Source organism: Manis javanica, chromosome 14, assembly GCF_040802235.1.
Source record: "Manis javanica isolate MJ-LG chromosome 14, MJ_LKY, whole genome shotgun sequence".
In the NCBI taxonomy this organism is placed as follows: domain Eukaryota; kingdom Metazoa; phylum Chordata; class Mammalia; order Pholidota; family Manidae; genus Manis; species Manis javanica.
The window spans coordinates 13,601,016-13,610,816 of NC_133169.1; the positions used below are offsets into that span (position 1 = coordinate 13,601,016).

The window sequence follows — 9,801 nt, forward strand, 5'->3', positions numbered from 1 at the left end:
TATTTAGACAGATGCACTGAGCAGGATGCCACCCTCCAAGGAATTTAAAGCCTGCCTAAAGGAACCTCAAAATAGCTTTATTTATTGTCAAAGCCAATTACAATTGATGCTGAATTATGTTGAAGACATGCTGATCTTCAGCCAGAATGTAGACTATCTCAGTGTGCATTACACCCATAGTGCATTGGTATGTCCAGAGCCTTCGATAAAAAGATAACATGTTATTAATGGGCAGGTTGAACTTTCAGTCTAATGATGTAATGCAGGCATCAGAACAGACTGACACATTAGTAATATAACTTTGGCTTCAGAAACAAAATAATTACAGAAGAAGACAGATAAAGGAACCACAATGTTCACAAGGGTCAAGAAGAAAGGTTTTGCTGTAAGAAAACTTAAGGTTGATTTTTCAAAAAAAAAGAAAAGGGGTTTAAAATAGATCTGGTTATAAAGGTATTCCACAATTCTTTTCTTTATTGTCTTTCAAAGGAAGGAAAAAGCAGATTTGAGTTTGTCTGGCAAACAGAAAGCCCAGAGAGGTCCCGGACTTGTCTGCAGGCACGCTGGGAATAGCCTCAGTGAGGAACCCACCCCCTGCCCACAGAACCAATGCCTCATCCCCCAGCCAGTGACACAGCCCCGGCCCTTTGCAACTGACCCGCTCCTCAATGGCTGTCAGTTACTTCCTCCTATTCAAAAAAGTGCATCTTTGGATGTTTCCAGTAAAGGTTATTCAAATGAGTTATTATTTCTTATATGTTGTGGCCTCCTTGGCTTTCTCTTCTGCACAGATACGTGTAGAAACCTTTGCTCCCTCCTGCCTCCCCAGCCTGCTCTCTAAAACCTCCCCCCACCCTTGAGCCCTGTTGATACCCGCCTTCGTCACATTCTCGGCTTTATCTCAAAGGTGGTTTCGTTTGCTCTCTGCCCCTGTTAAGCACTCTGCTCCAGTTCTTCTACCGAATTCAATAGGAAAAGCAGAACAGATATCCCTGTAGAACACTGTCATCACCTCATAAGGCCTGCAGCCTGGAACATAAACTGCTTCCGATTCTTCAGTTCACGCTCAGCCTGAGCAGATTACAAGTGGGGCACTTAAAATCAAAAGCCAAGAGGGACCAAACCGTGACTTTGAATGAGAAGTCGAAGCAGAAGCCATGAACACTTGCAAACCCTGGGAGTTCCAGAGTCAGAAGTCTAAGTGCCCTAGACAGAACGCGGGTCTGATCATCGGAATGTTCCCAAACACAAAAAAGCAGGGAGCTGGCCTATGCTTCAAACGTGACTTTGCAACAGATGGATTTTGATTGAGCATGACGTGAAATAAAAAAAATAAGACAGAAAAACTTGGAAGGATGGCTCAATTGTCATCTGCCACCAAGAGAGGCACACAGTTTTTCTTCCTTGCAACTCTCCCGATTTACCATGCAGAGTTCAGGAGGTAGGCGATGAGGGGCTTTCCACTTCACAGGGTACTGGACTCCCAGGTCTGGAAAGAGGCTCTCAGAGTCAACCTCCCATCACTTCCCTACTGACACATAGCAGAGGTCCCCGAAGTATCCTTGCTCCAACACAACACTCTAAGTCAAAATCCTGAGGAAGGTTGCTGGTAAGCGCCAATATGGTTCACCCTCCTATCCGACTCCTCCAAGTCATACCGTATCACTGTACCAGCTCAATGCCTACGGGATCTGGAAGGTTCACTCTCTCTACCATTCACTGTCCAATCAAGGGGGCAAACTCTCTTTACCAACCATCTCTCTCTCTCTCTTTTTAATCAATACAGAGAACAAGATGAGTGATCCTTTACTTTTACAAAACACTCCTGAATTTGGAAAGCAGTTTAACACCTTTAATCTTTTCTGCTGAGTAATTGGCCACTTTTTTCTTATTTTCTCTCCCTTTGGGGTTGGCATTCTGCTTTAATCAGGAGGAATTCATTCATGTCCAGCTCCAGACGAGGTCTATGTCATATCCTGTTCTATTAGGTTGATTACTTCTCAGCTGCATTTCCTCTATATCACGTTTAGAGTCTATTCCCACTTTATGCAACCAGCTCAAATTCCTGCAAGAGAATTGCAGAATCCTCCAGATGAAGTCCATTTGCTGCACCTAAGTGTGAAAAACAATGATAAAATTTAAAAGTGTAAGACTTCTCTCTTCCTCCCTACCCTAGGGAACAGCCAAAAGGCCTCCCAAATTAGTAAAGGTCCCACATCTTCCCTGGGGCACCCCTTTCTTGTGAAAAGAATAGTAAGGGAAGAGGGGCAACAGATAAAGAAATAGAAGATTCCTAGGCAGACTTTCTAGAAGGCTTCCATTGGACTAGACCTCACAAATTAAAATGCCTACAGAGGCCAGACAGGGCAGTGAATGAGTGAACAGAACAGGTATGAAAGACTAACAGCGGTGGGGGTCTGTGGCAATCCGGGAAGTGCATGCCGCTCCTACAACTGCCCCTTCTCTTCAGTTCCAGCCAGTTGTTGGATAGAAATGCAAGTTCAGGGTACCCAGCTCTTTAGATTTTTCTTGAGGCTCACATGGACTGGATATTTTAATGTGAAATTTCCCAATTTGTAAATGTTGGCATTTAATTAAGAACATTTCAAAACTGTGTGAAGGCCAATGAAAACATGTCCATGAGCCAGATGTGGCCTGGTTTGAAACCTCTGTGATAGGCTAGAGGGCTATTTAAATTCACCAAGACAGTTGGGGTATATAAGGGAGGAAAGAAAAATGGCACAGCCTCCTGGCTTCAGATGGAAGCTTAACAACCTGCATGGTGGGGGGAAAGGTTCACCCCCTGGGGAAGCAGTGGGCCAGCAGCCAGCACGAGCAGGCCCAGGCTCTTTGGGTTGACAATTGTTTCACTTTGTCCAAGAAATAATCTCTTCAGAACAAGCTGGGAGATGGAATTGGAAGTCTAATTTAAAGAGCTTACCAGTATGAATAGATAAACAGCAAGTGTATGTGTTTCCATTCCCAGAGTTAGAAAAAGCAAAATGGGACAAAAGCAAATGGAATTGAGGTCCAGATCCCAGTTTTTCTTGGAAGAAGAGAACTATGGGAAACTGATGAGTGATGCGCAGTTATTTCGACGACAGTGAAGTGGGGTGAGACAGAAGGACAATGGGGGAGACCCTGGGGGAGACAGAGAGTGGACCCCACGGCAGACATACTCACACCCAACCTCCCCCAGCGCCCTTCTCTAGTCACTTAGGGTCAATCATCCCAAAGTGTTTAAATGAACAAAAATAACGAGGACTGCCTTTCTCTGAATCTGTCTCAATTGAACAGCTGTCCACATTGGTATCCTGGGAGTTACACCTTTAGGGAGCATTGTGATGAATTCCTAGTACAGTAAAGGGAAAAGCCATGTGCACAGAGGTGAAAAACAATATTTGCTAATTTACAGCTATTAATTAAAAGCCCTGTCACTAAGCCAATGCTCCAGCATGATTTTAAAATTTCCCTCAAGGTCGTTACAACTTCTCCAGGAGAGAGTCGTAGAGAACGCGGACTAGGCGCACAGCGCTTAGGCGAGAGGCTGGGGAGCAGACATCTTCAGGCTTCGGATTTGCACAAGCGGTTCAGCCTCCTCAGGGTCCAGACAATGCCCTGCATTCACTGCAATCTCAGGAGCTCCGACGCTGGGCTGAGGAGCAGAAAAAAAACCTAGACTTGAATTGAGAATAAATTGGTATTCACTAAATGGCACTTCTGGATTTACTGCAGCCTTCACCTTTGGAGGGAATTGCCAAGGTGCTCATAAAAGAAGAAATGATGAATATTCAGGATGTCTTTTGAATCCATTAGGCTACAGAGGATGAGGTCTCCACATGCAGACCTCTGGTTCTCTCCTCAGGTTATTAAGGAGACTGCCAAAATGGCCGTCTGCAGGAAGCAATGGACCCTGGGTCTGCCAGCGGGGAGAAAGTCTAAACGCCAAAGGTCAAGTCCATGGAAATAAACCTGGTTTAGGAGTTTTTGCAAAGGAAGAGATCTATAAATTTGGGGTCTCTGGACACAGTGAATGAGAGAATGTGCCTGTCTATTTGTAGTAACACGGATCAAAATGTGGTAGCAGTCTATTCATTGCAATGTCAGCCTTTGTCTTGCAGGATCCAATGCTGTGCAGATCTAGTTGGGTCCACCCCACACGGGAAAATTCCAGACAGTCTCTTTAAGGGCCTCCTGTAGTTTTGTCAGCTGAGCTTCCCAGGAGCAGAATAGTTTGTGCATCCCCGAAGACTATAAACCGTTTGCTCCCCAGTCTGCTTACTTAAGCCCTGAGCACTTGCTCTTGTAGCTTACACAAAGAGGGATTCTTTGTGCTAAAAAGAATTTAAAGAAATAATATAGCAAACACTACTGAGTCCCAGGAGGACTGGACATAGATCAATCAATCAATCTTTGGGAAAAGGGGATATTTTAAAAAGGAATGATGCAAGTCACTTATCATCAGTTTCCCTGCCATTAAAATAAAAAAAGTGGAGTCATAGCCAAAGCAACAAGCATTCATGAGAGCCACGTGTTGCACCAGGCCCTGGAATGGAGATAAGCACTCCTTCTTATCCTTCAGGCACTGATGCTTTAGCAAGAGACACGTACATAGGATGATACACCAATAACACAAAGTCAAAACACCTAGATTAAGGTGCTATGTCAACTCAGATGGGCTACTGATCCGTTTCAGTAGGAAGTGGTGGAAGGCGGATCAGAGAGAGAAAATCACTTTGGCAAGGAGACATTTGAGCTGAATCTTGAGGGGGAAGTTCAGTACAAGAAGCAAAAATGAAAGACAGGGCATCCCCAGTAGAGAGCTCTGCAGGGGTCAAAGACAGGGAGTGGGAAATCACAAGGAGGAACGGGTGATCAGGTGGGAAACACACCACTATGCCTCAGGGAGATCACATGACCGTCCTACGTTCCATCTCAGGAATCAAAAATACAGTCATATCTCCGAAGTCCCTTCCTGAAATAATATTTCATGATTTTTATAATTTTAAACAGAGGGGAATAAAAGTTGAAAAACCCAAGAAATGCCTTGTGCTTAATGGTCTTTTTCTTTGATGTTCTGTGAACAAAAGTGAAATTGGTGGTGGAAGGTGGAATTACCATCTGAGCCCCAGGGAAGCTGTTTATCATGGCCGATCTTACAGGACCTTCCAATCAGGGAGAACCAGAGCCCGCTCATGGGGAGATGCATGGGGAAGACATTTCCGAAGTGTCTTCTGCAGAGAACACCAGGCCCAAGAATGCATGGATGCCATGGATGCCAGATTCCGTGTCTGCAGTGGTGCTCTTAATTCCCACATGCCACAGAATTTTCTCTTATTCTCCATTTCCTCCATTGTCTCTCATGTATCATGGAGAAAATAAGAAGAACCAGAAACATGAAAAAATAGTTCTTGTGAGATTCTACCTGGTTTTGTTTTATCTACAACCGCCATGGGAAGTGTGACTGGGACAGATGAGCAAGTGAAGGCCTGGAGAGATAAGAGGACTTCTCCGGCTCCCGAGCTGACCAAGGAAGACCCAGACACCACGCACCTGGTCTCATTCTTCTGCCTCCAAACCCACTCAAGCTCACCACCCCACAGGGCAACAGCTGATGAATAGAAAAAATTTTGAAAGAGACACTAATGAATAGCAACATCTAGTTTATGTTAGATATCATTAATAGAGATATTAGATATTAGAAGAATTAGGGTGTGATCAGATACCCAAATATTGTGTTATAAACACTGAAACAGTAGGGCCCTAAACTGGAAAGGAGTTTGTCACACATTTAAGTCCAATATAGCAGGATAAAAGCATGATCCATGAAAGAAAAAAAAATTGATAAATTCAACTTAATAAAAAGAAGAAAATTTTGCTCTACAAAAGGCATGGTTAAGAGACTAAAAAAGCAAATCACAGTTGGAAAAATATTTGCAGATCATATCTGTAGAAAGACTTGTATCCTTGACATAATTTTTTTTAATTCTTAAAGCTTAACAAGAAAACAAACAACCTAATTATTATGAAGGAAATGCAAAGTAAAAGAGATACCACTACAAACCTATAAAAATGGTACACATACATATGCACATACACAAAAGCAAACAAACAATCAAAAAACCCTCACAATTCCAAATGGCAGAGGGTGAGAAATGGCATAAGCGCTCATTCATTCGTGATGGGGATGTGAAATGATAGAGCACATTCAGAAACGTAGGGCAATTTCTTAAAGAATTAAATATACCTTTACCACACAACCCAGCAATGCCAATCCCAGGCATTTCCTCGAGTGAATTGTGAACTTAGGTTCACATAAAAATCTGAATGTGAATTCTTATTGCCCTTATTCATAATTCCTAAAACCTGGAAACTTGCTGGCAGTCAGTCCTTCAACAGGTGAATGGATAAAATAAACTGTGGTATATCCATACAATTGGACACTACTTAGCAATTAAAAGGAACAAACTAGTAATTCATATAACAACAAGAGTGAATCTTAAACACATTTTTAGTTGAAAGTAGCCAATTCCAAAATGCTATGTATTTTGTGATTTCACTTATGAAATTTTAGAAATAGCAATACAGTAAAGATGGAAAGGAGATGGGTGAATTACTGGGGATAATGATGGGGTATTGTCTACAAAGGAGTCGTATAAGGGAATTTTAGGATATTGGGACTCTTCTTTATAATCCTTGGGAGGTAGATAAATTACCATATAATTTGTTAAACCTCTTAAAACTGTACAATGCAAAGAGTGAATTTCATTCTGTGAAAATTTTATAGAAATCAACCAGGATGTTCAAGACAACCCAGGTGTAATGCAGATGATGACAAATAAGCTAAACTATATTACAAACATATGACAAAGCTTCACTGAAAGGGCTAGGGGAGAAGAGGAACGTATCTGAGAAACTTCGAAAAACAGTGTTTTGATCGCATACTGTAAGGCTAAAGACAACCACTACCTATACATTAACACTCCACTCTAGTTGTTCCTTCCAGGGGTACAGGTAGACAACTCTGAAACTACTTCACATGTGCACTAGGGCTGAACAACCTAGCAACTTTAATGTAGATAGTAAGGTCCAGATTCCTCACTGCGAGAGAAAGAAGTTACAAATAAACAACCAAGGCAGACTAGAATCTGACTGGATTAGAATCACAGATATCAGTATGAAGTCACGTTTAATTCAGTATATTTACAGATAGATAGAGAAATAAAGATATATATGCATACATAGGTGAATATATACACATATATCTCCGAGGTTTTTCTGCTCAGAAGTGCAAGAGGCAGTGACACAACACTCCAATAGTAATGTGCACACCCAGTGCCCAGATCTTGATTTCTAAATACCATTCTCCAATAAAAATAAAGATTTATAGAAGATTATATATGACATCATGGGACATGGGGTGAGGGGAAACCCTCGGATTGAATTTATCTAGGAAGAACATTTAAGCAACCACTAGGTAGAATCCTAATATGACAGAATGTTTGTGAAGATGACCAATTTTCCACTTCTTTCCATACTGCCACCTCACTGCAATGCAACTTTGCATCCACTCTCACCAAGAGAAGGAATCTATTTTCTGCCTTTTGAACCGAGATTTCTCTTGTGACTTGCTTGTTGAATAAAATGCAGCATAAGTGATATTGTGCAAGGTCCAAGCCCAGGCCCCAGGAAGCCTTGCATACCTTTGCTCTTTTTCTTGGAGAGCTGCTACCATGCGAACAAGCTTTGGCTAGTCTACCGAAGGACAGAGACCATGTGGAGCCTAGACCAGTCATGCCCTTTGAGGCCACCCTATCCCAGCCAGCTGACTTGGAAGCTGACTGCAGATAGATGAGGAGACCAGCCAAGATCAACTGAGCTTGACCCAGATCAGCAGAACTGCTCAGCTGACTCATAGACTCGTGAGCTAAATAAATAGTCATTGTTTAAAGCCACTAAGTCTGGGCTGGCTTGTTATGCAGCAACAGCCACCCAATAAAACTGGAGGATCTCCATTCTCAATGGATGGGCTGATGAAAAAAAGTTAAAGAGACTGCAAAACTGGAGTCTGATTGCTGTGAGAACAAGGAGTTTGAGGTCAGAGACCAAAGGAGAAGTTGCAGGATGAAAGAAGTGGTCCCCAAGGAAGATGTGTCCTAAGAGAGAGAAAATTTTATCAACCAGAAAAACAATAATTGAAACACCATTAGCGTCATGTACACACAAATAGAAACAGCTAATATGACCTTCCCATCAATAGCAGAAAATCCATTTCCTTCTTTTGCTTAAATACACACCCCTACGTTACTGCATACCTTTCAGGCAGAGGGATTTAATTTATAACCCATTTTGAACAAAAGACCCACAAAACTCACATGACCCTAGGCCCCTCCTCTGGGAGACAAGTCCAGGTCACCGCTGCTCCCACCTGTGAGTTGCAGAGTAATGGATTATTAGCCCACGATCTCCACGGCTTCACATCACCTCCTTCCTCCTACTCATTACCCTCTTGGCCCTGTCATCTAAGACCACACACACCCCTCGTCCTTATTTCTTTTTCTTTTTCCTCTGTTTCCATAGATTGTTATGTTCACATGAATGAGCATGTACTGGTCTCTCTCCACACCCCAGTCCACCACTGATATCTGTGTACAAGATATTTGGAGAACCAGATCTTTCCTGCTGTGCATCACTAAGGAGTGATGGGCTTCTGAGAGTGCCAAAGCATGGATGTCAGCCTCCAGGCCTCCAGAGTACAGCTGCAAAGTCAGGGAAGCTGACCCACTACTCAGATGAATAAATCTTTTCTGTCTGGCCTCAGTTTATCCAGGTAGTATCATGTGTGTGTGTGTGTGTGTGTGTACATGAGTGTGTGCACACGCATGCATGCACACACACACACACACAGTACTGCAGAGGGACACCAGCTGATCACGGGCTTTGGGAAAGGTAAGTCATCCTTGTGAGGTCATTTATCACACAGCAATAGCCACCTGACAAAACTAGTGGCACTTCACTAATTTGGACTGGGCTGGAAGCCTCCTCCTTGCGGGACCTGTGATGAGGAAAAGCACAGCCAAAGTTAAGAGTCAGCCTTGGGTTAAGTTACAGCTTCGCTGCTGATTAGCCATGTGGCCTGGGACTGACTGAACCTCTCAAAGCTTTAGGTCCTTCATTGGTAAAATCATGTTAAAAATAGTCATCTCTACCTTGAAAGGCTGATAGGAGCATGGAATGAGTTGAATTAGCCAGGTCATCAGTTTTATGTCAGAGTCAGAGATAATGCAGGGAAACCATCCAATGGTGCCTAGCACACAGGGGGGCTCCCTAAACACTAACCAATGTTGTCACGCTCCTGACCGTCCCCACAGCCTTATGCCACTGACCTGGCTGACCTCTCTGTGACCTTCCGCTGGGCCTTCCCAAGTCCAGTCCTTGCCAGTGTACCACCTTCGGCCTATGTTTTTGACCCCATTTCCTTCAGTCACCTCCTGCCCAGCCCTGTGAGCCAAGGTCAGCCCCCGGCCTGACCTCTCCTGTTATCCCCGTCCTGCTGGAGCCCACCAGGCCAGGCCAGCACGTCTCTGAGTGAGGCAATTGGTTCCTCAAAATGATTCTCTCAGTAAATGGAGTAAAATCGCAATTGGGGAATGAAAGGGGGAAATGCGTAAGAGGACGTGGCCTGGTGACAAGCACGTTCAAGGCTGTAAGTATGTGGCAATTGCTTTTTTCATCCAATTCTCTTATTTTGAAACTTTCCTGGAAGTGACCTGGTATTATTAGGCTTTACTGCAAGACAGA

General features: G+C 43.4%; 1 long non-coding RNA gene across 1 annotated transcript; it reads right to left on the bottom strand.

The window, feature by feature from the left end:
- Positions 1-884: 884 nt before the first annotated feature.
- LOC108403082 (uncharacterized) lies at positions 885-9,581 on the bottom strand. Its single transcript, XR_005060164.2, has 3 exons — positions 9,387-9,581; positions 8,376-8,428; positions 885-2,112 (listed from the first exon to the last, which is right to left on the bottom strand). It is a non-coding gene; the product is annotated as an uncharacterized lncRNA (long non-coding RNA).
- Between the last annotated feature and the right edge of the window lie 220 nt (positions 9,582-9,801).